This window comes from Cnephaeus nilssonii, assembly GCF_951640355.1.
Source record: "Cnephaeus nilssonii genome assembly, chromosome: 16".
In the NCBI taxonomy this organism is placed as follows: Eukaryota; Metazoa; Chordata; class Mammalia; order Chiroptera; family Vespertilionidae; genus Cnephaeus; species Cnephaeus nilssonii.
This window is the reverse complement of record NC_137087.1, coordinates 7833390-7840428: the sequence shown is the minus strand read 5'-3', so window position 1 is coordinate 7840428 and position 7039 is coordinate 7833390. Positions and strand designations below refer to the sequence as shown.

The window sequence follows — 7039 nt, the reverse complement described above, 5'->3', positions numbered from 1 at the left end:
TTCCACCGCTTTACCCACTGTGTCCCCAAGGATGGGATAATGAGCCTCCCTGAGTCCGTTTTCTTACCTGAATCTGGCAGAAAGGGGAAAAATCAATTATATACCAAATACTGATCAAACACTATGACATTGCAGGCAGACACAGTTTCCCTCCCTCAAGGAGCTCAGAGTAAAGAAGTGAAATATACAGCACGCCTCAGAATAGTGCCTGTGGGCCAGCGGGAACCAGGGAAGGGAACCAGGGAAGGCCTTGAAGAGAGGTAATTTGTGAGTCAGGATCGGAAGGAGGTGAAGGAGCAAGTCCTGTGGACATTTGGGGGAAGAGCCTTCAGGCTGAGGGAACAGCAAGTGCAAAGGCCCTCGGGAGGGAGGGGGCCTGGTGTGTGGGAAGAAGCGTGGCCGGAGCAGAGAGGAGCCGATGGGAGAGAAGCAATAAAGGCAGCAAGATCACCAGGGAGAGAGCCAGCAAACAGCCCAGGGGTTACATGTGGCCCCACAGCCATGGCTTTGGTTTACACGTTGTCTATGGAAGCTTCCAAATCACAGCAACAAGCTAAGTAGAAAAGACTTATCCACCTCCGACTTAAACAATAGGGGCTTTTCTCCATGGCAAAAAGTCTAGGGGACACAGCCAGGGCGCAGCAGCCCATGGTGTTAATACCTGTATGCTCCCAGCCTGTGCTCTCACATGACGGCCAGTGCATCAGCCATTACATGTTGTATCCACCTTTGAGACAGAAGGCAGGAGAAGGAGCAACCGTTCCTCCTACCGGAAAGCAGAAGTTGTGTTCTCTCCCTCGAGTCTCCCCTCAGCCCCCACATTCTTCCCTATTTCTTTGCCCAGAGTGGGTCATGCGGCCACTTCTAGTTTCAAAGGAAGCTGGGAAAGCCATGAGAAGAATTGTCAAGATCGATTTAGAGAATGGCCTTCCAACATTTCTGACTGTGGCCCGCAGTGAGAAACACATTTTCTATCACAGCCGAATACTAACCTAATTTCATGACTCACTATTGAGCTCTGAGCACAGCATGAAAAATACAAGAGATCATCTGTCAGGAGGGGCCTGCACGTTGCTGCCACAACAAGCTTCTCTCTCTCCTTTCTCCCCCTTCTCTTTTCTCTCTCTCTCTCTCTCTCCTTTCCTATCTCTTCTTTTCCTTTCCTTTCCCTTTCTTCTTTCCTCCCTCTCTTCCTTATTCCCAAAGAACTAAATAGATACTGGGTTTGCAACTAACAGTATCCACAACACCCACCACAAATGGGCTGGGGCCACTTAGAGTTCCATGAAAATGGAAGGAAAGGGTGATCCTCACTCTGAAGGAATGAGGACCCTGGTGATGGGCACTGTGTTCCATGTAAAACTCAGGTAGATGCACCCCCTCCCCAGGCCTGAGGAGGAGATTGCTGGGTGTCCCTGATGGAAGGCACTTAGCACAGTGCGGACACACCGGGCTTGCAGGACATATTGGGTCGCTTCCTCAAATCCATTCCTCACTCCAGACTAGGCCTGGCCATGGGGCAGCCCCAACTAGATGAAAGACTGATTCACTTTCAAGAGCTGGAAAGCCCCAGGGAATTGTATGTTACCTTGGTGCTGTTTAATTACCCCACTGGTGGGGTAAATGCTCACAGGTGGAGGGTTGGGTTGCATTTTCCCACTGTTTTAAAAGCCCTTTTAGAGGCACCCAATTATTGGCCTCAGCCTTGATGACCAGATCTTTGGCCTATGCAAGAGGAGGTCCCGAATCACAGGGACGCCGAGCTGGGCCATTCTCCGTGAATTCACACAAAAGTAGAGCTCAAGGACCCCGGGGCTGGTCATCTTTACCCCCTCATTTTTGCAAGTGGGGAAACTGAGGCCCAGAGGAGCTGCATCATGGCAAGGGCATACAGGAAGTAGAGGGCAGAGCCCAGTCTCTTTACCCCAAACCCAGCAGGCCTAGCAATGATTAGCGCAGCCCCTCAGAAGTGGGGTGCAGGCCCGGAGACTTCACTGACCTGATTTTTGCCTATGTGGGTGCCTGCATTTTTCTAGAAGGTCCAGATGCTAACATGGCCATGTGACGCTAAAAAGATCAAGAGCCACAGATTGAATGAAACTGAAGTGATTTATGTTGGGGATGGGAAAGAGGAGGTCCATCCCGAAGTCAGGGTTGGGAAGCGGGAGATGAAACAGAAATCGCAAATGTTTCCATTAACCCCTTCCCCTCCCTGCCACTCATAGGACCGGGAAAGACCGAGCTGTTCCCCCAAAGGCCAGTGTCTCCGTCCCCTCGGCCGCGCAGGCGATGAAGAGGAGAGAAGTTTATCTTTCCCTCTTTATCATCGGATCCGATTTCTTAAACCCAGCGGCGCCCTGAGAGGCCACCTCAAGCACACAGCCGAGTACAACGGGTGCCCCTGGAGCAAAAATTAACAATGCTCAGGCCTTTGATCCCCCTCCCCCACCCCCCACCTTCCCCACCTTCCCCAGCGCACTAGTGACCGCGGCGCCCACGCAGCGGCCTCGGTTGGAAACCCAAGGAGTTTGGAGCCTCCCAGTCAATAACTCGCAGGGCTGCTTCCTCCGAGAGACCCCGGGCGCCCTGGTGGTGGCCCGAGGACACCCCGCAGCTCCACGCCCCAACCTGCTCGGCTGCTCCCAGGGTGCCGCCTAAAGCCGACCCTTCCCTGTGCGCCCGGGCGCGGCGGGCGGGACGAGCTGGTGCCATTGGCCCGCGCAGGCGGGGCGGGGCGGGCGGGCCGCACCATTGGCCGGAGCGGCGAGGGGTGGGGAGAGGCGGCCCGACGCACCGAGCCGGGAGGCCCGGGGCCGTGGGCGACCAGGACGCGGCGCGGTGCGGGCGAGGGCACAGCTCCGACAGGGATCTCCGGTCTGCGCCGCGGGAGGACGGTGAGTGACACGTGGACAGGAGAGTTCGGGGCGCCCGGCTCGCACTGACACCCCGCCCCCGAGCCCGCCCCGAGCCGGGAGCGCTGGCGCCTGGGCACTGCTGCCCGCGGCTGCCGCAGCAGACCCCCCTCCCTCTGCCAGCCTGGCCCCTCCGGAGCCGTGGCCCAGAGCGGAGCTGGGAGTGGGCCTGGCGCCAGGCACCTCCTCCACGGGGAGGGCGCCGTAGGGGCTAAAGCCTGAGCGCGACAGGTGACGCAACCGCAGGCTACACCTGCCCGCCCTGGCGCTCTTAGCCAGGTAAGGGGGTTAGCATAGTATGTCCCCTACTTCTTACAGCCCCAATACTTTCATTAAACTCATTTTCAGATGAGAAAACTGATGTTCAAAGATTTGTAGAGTTATCCAATTTTGCCCAGATGAGTCAGTAGTGGGATCAGGATTCGAACCCAGGTCCCATTCATTTCGCCCACTAACGTCAGAGCTCACTCTGCTCTCCCCCGAGCTCCCGACTCTCAGTCCTGTGCTTCGGGCTGTGAGATGCCTCGGTGTTTTCACTCTGCACAGCCCTGTTTACTTATGCCATTGGGCATGAATACCAGGCCAGGGCCGGTGCTATCTTCAAACACTGTAAGAAGAGCCTCCCAAAAGAGTTAAATCAGGTCACAGCAAACAAAGACTGCAATTCTGTCATTTGAATCCAAGCAGGTTAGACTGCAAAGCCAGGCACTTGTGCTTGCAGACGAGACCCTCACTGGCTACTGTATAGTTTAACTGTCCACAGCACAATCAAGATGTGCTGCCGGAAGCCATGGTTTTTTTTTAAAAAAAAGAGAGGTAAATGAATTGGTAGAACTAACAGGTACCTGCAGGTCTGTCTGCCTCCTACTCCCCTGTCATTCCTGAGCCGCTGCTGGCACCAGGATGGGAGATACTAGGGAGAAGGAGGGAGGAAGGAGGGGGCTGGGAGAGGAAAAGGAGGGAAAGGGAGAGAAGAGAAAAGGGAACACGTTAAACTGAGGTCAAATCCTGCCTGCTGGAAGCAGTAATGGGTGTGTCTCAGTACTTGTCAGTGTTTAAGTCTGTTTCATTAGTTCTCCTCGTGATTCTCTCCGCGCGTAGTGCTGACGGTTCGACCTGACAGTGAAAATGCGGTGGACGCCACAGATGACAGTCAGTGTGAAAGGTGGGAGATGGGGGTGTAGTTTCACCCTGAGACTCCAGTGGGTAGCCTGGAGGTCAAGGACAGTGAAGGGCCAGCGTCCTCCTGGGTCAGGCAGCTAGACAACGACTCATAACAAAGAACATGAACGGAACAGCGTTCAGATCCTGTTAAAGGCAAAGCCTCAAAGGGGAGACCCGGCTATGGGGTTGACCAGAAAGCCCTCTGGAGCGTACCTCTGGGGGCCAGGGCCAGGTTTTGAGAGTAAACTTGGTCATATGTCCTCACAGCCGCTCCGCCCGGGAGGACTGCCGTCCTCTTCCGGTCCCACAGTCCCATCTCCAGAGCCTCGTGGTCTCTCCAGAGCCCCTGACCCTTTGCGACCTATAACTGGAGCTTGTTTATCACATGTGAGCTCATGTGAGGCCCAGCTCACATGTCTCTTCACTCACCTTCAGTCAGTGATTCAACTAATGAGGAACCTAAGGCTGAGAGAGGGAAGGGACTCGCCTAAGGTCACGCAGCTCAAGAATCACTCAGCAGAGCTTGAAACCCAGATCCTTGGGAAGGCTGGGGGTTATCCCGTCGCACAGTGCCTTGAAGAAAATACTTTGAAATTGCTTTATTGTAAAATAAAAGCAAATAGGAAGTGGCTGCTCTTCCCAAAGCCTCTGCAGTGTTTTCACTCTGGTTAAAGGGGAACTTACAGATTGCTCAGACTCCTAGCCGTCTGCCCTCCTTCCCAGGATGGACTGCTGAGGGAGCCTGACAGCCCCTCTCTTTGCCCTGCCTGACCTTGGGGGTGGGTGGAGTGTCAGGAGGCCGGTGCCCCCAGAGTGGAAAGAGCCCTGAGGACACTCTAGACCAGCTGCCAGTACAATCCCGGCTAAACCAAGGCTCAAGAGATGGCACAACACGCTGAAGTCATGCACAAGCTGATTCTCCAGCAAAACTCACCCCCAGACTTCTCTCCACGACACCCCTGCTTCCTGTCTTTTGCTGCAACATGTTTCAGCAGAAGTTCTTAACCAGGATCTGAGGAGCTTCTTGACCCCTGCAGTGGTGTGCAAATTCAGTGTGTGCACAGGCGTGTGCGTACACACACATGCACACACACACATCTTTCTGGGGATCGTATGTTAAACTCTCAAGACTCCAAAGGTTCCATGGCCCAGAAGCTTTAAGGCACCCACGTCTCACAGGGAGCCAGCCCGGAGCTGCAGTGGCCCCCAGGCCTGGCACAGGGGGTGGCACGGTGGAGGCAGCCGTGGAGAGTACCCAGTGCAGCCGGGCAGCAGTGGGCACGGAGGCCGCGCTCCTGCTCCAGGCCTCAGTGGTCATTCTGAGCTTCTCTTTGGCCCAAAAAGCACAGCTGAGAGGATTCCTGTTTCCCTCTCCCCCTTTATAGGAGAGGGGAGCCCAGTTTGGGGGGAGGGTCCCGCGGGGCCGGGGTGTGCAGGTGTGAGGGAGCAGGAGGACTGTGGGCAGCTTTGTGGCCCAGCCTGCCCACAGAGAGACCTGTCAGTGGGACCCGAACCGCATGGGGGGGGAGGGTGTAGTGAAGGCCAGCCCCGGGGAAGGTGGGGATGGAGGTTCTGGTGGCTCTGCGGCCACCTCTCCTGCTGGGCAGTGTCCTCCAGGCCTTCCTAGCCATCAGCACTGGGGCAGGGAGGTCTGTGGCTGAGCCACAGGGATGGGGGAGGGGGTGGCATTTGGGGGAGGGGGAGGAGAGCAGCTTGGAAGCGTATGGGATCTGCAGCTGCTGAGCTGTTGCCTGCCGTCCACATCCCAACAGTTGGCTTGCTCGGCCAAAATGTGTCGCTGAGGAGCAGCCTCTGTCCAGCCAGACCCCTCTGGAGGCAGCTGGTGCCAGCACGTGCCTGGCCTAGCTCCTGCCACTTGCTGGCCAGCAGGTGCCAGGGAGGCCCGTTGACAGGGCATTGTTTTCTGTGCCTCCCTCTGGCCCTGCCTGGCAGCTGAAGCTGTGGCCCAGGACACGGCTCCCAGGAATGCCCAGCAGTGTCCCCGCACCTGCCCTCCCTCGGAGCCTCCGTCCCTCCTAGTGAGAGAGCCCGGGTCCCACTTGCTCTGTCCTTCCTGCTGTTCCCCCGCCACTTCTGTTGCGCATTTGACTTTAATCAGGCCTAAATAAGAAAATAAGAATCATAACCTTTTCAAATGTTAGAACAGAGGTAACCAAGCTTTCAGATTGACCAGACATCCTCAGGACATTTTAATGTGGATACCGACACATTTTCCATTTGGCCGAGTAAGGATCGCAGTGGCCAGCTTCTGAGCCATTATTTTACAAGAGGGGGCGTTGTGAGGCCGAAGAGCAGGCAGCTCACCGCCTGGAGTACAGGCTTTCCAGTGCATCCCGTTGGCTTTATGATATTGCCCCACATTAGCCTTCTTTTGCTCCTCGGCCATCAGGCTGCCGTGGTGACCTGAAGAGCCACAGAGCTCGTGACCCCGAAGAGGAAAGGTGGGCCACGCCTCGCAGTGGTAAAGGCTTCAGTGCCCTTTGTCCCAAACCACAGGCCGGGACAATAGCGAGGGCGGCTGCGGTGCCGCTGCCGCCAGCAGCCCCTGCTCAGGGCCCCGGCAGCCCCTGAAGTGGAAAGCTAAAACCATTCACTGCCCGTGCACTGCGGCAGGTGACCCCGGCTGGCGCACGCCCGCCCCTCCTCAGTGGGCGGGCAGGGAAGACTGGCTGAAGCTGGGCCTCTGGTTGAGGATGGGAGCCGCTAACTGGGAAGCCAGCCCAGAGGCCTATAGGCCCGGGGCTGGGGGAGGGGAGCAGACCCAGACAAAGAAGGCTGGCCTCCCAGAGCTGGGGGTTGGCCTTCCCAGCTGCATCTGTCACTCTGCAGCTTCCAGGCTGTGCCTGAGAGGCAGGCCAGCCCCGGAGCATCGCCCAGTCCTGCTTCAACCGAGGCACCTCCATCCATCCAAGCATGTCAAACTCGTGGCTGGCGGGTGAAGC

General features: G+C 56.7%; 1 protein-coding gene across 2 annotated transcripts in view; it reads left to right on the top strand.

Annotated features, from left to right (window-relative positions):
• The first annotated feature begins 2785 nt into the window (after positions 1-2785).
• Positions 2786-7039, top strand: part of RASSF4 (Ras association domain family member 4) — a 29067-nt gene continuing 24813 nt past the window's right edge. For both annotated transcript variants that reach the window (XM_079793112.1, XM_079793111.1), the window contains exon 1: positions 2786-2894. The gene's annotated coding sequence lies outside the window, so the exon portion shown is untranslated. The remainder of the gene's footprint in view (positions 2895-7039) is intronic.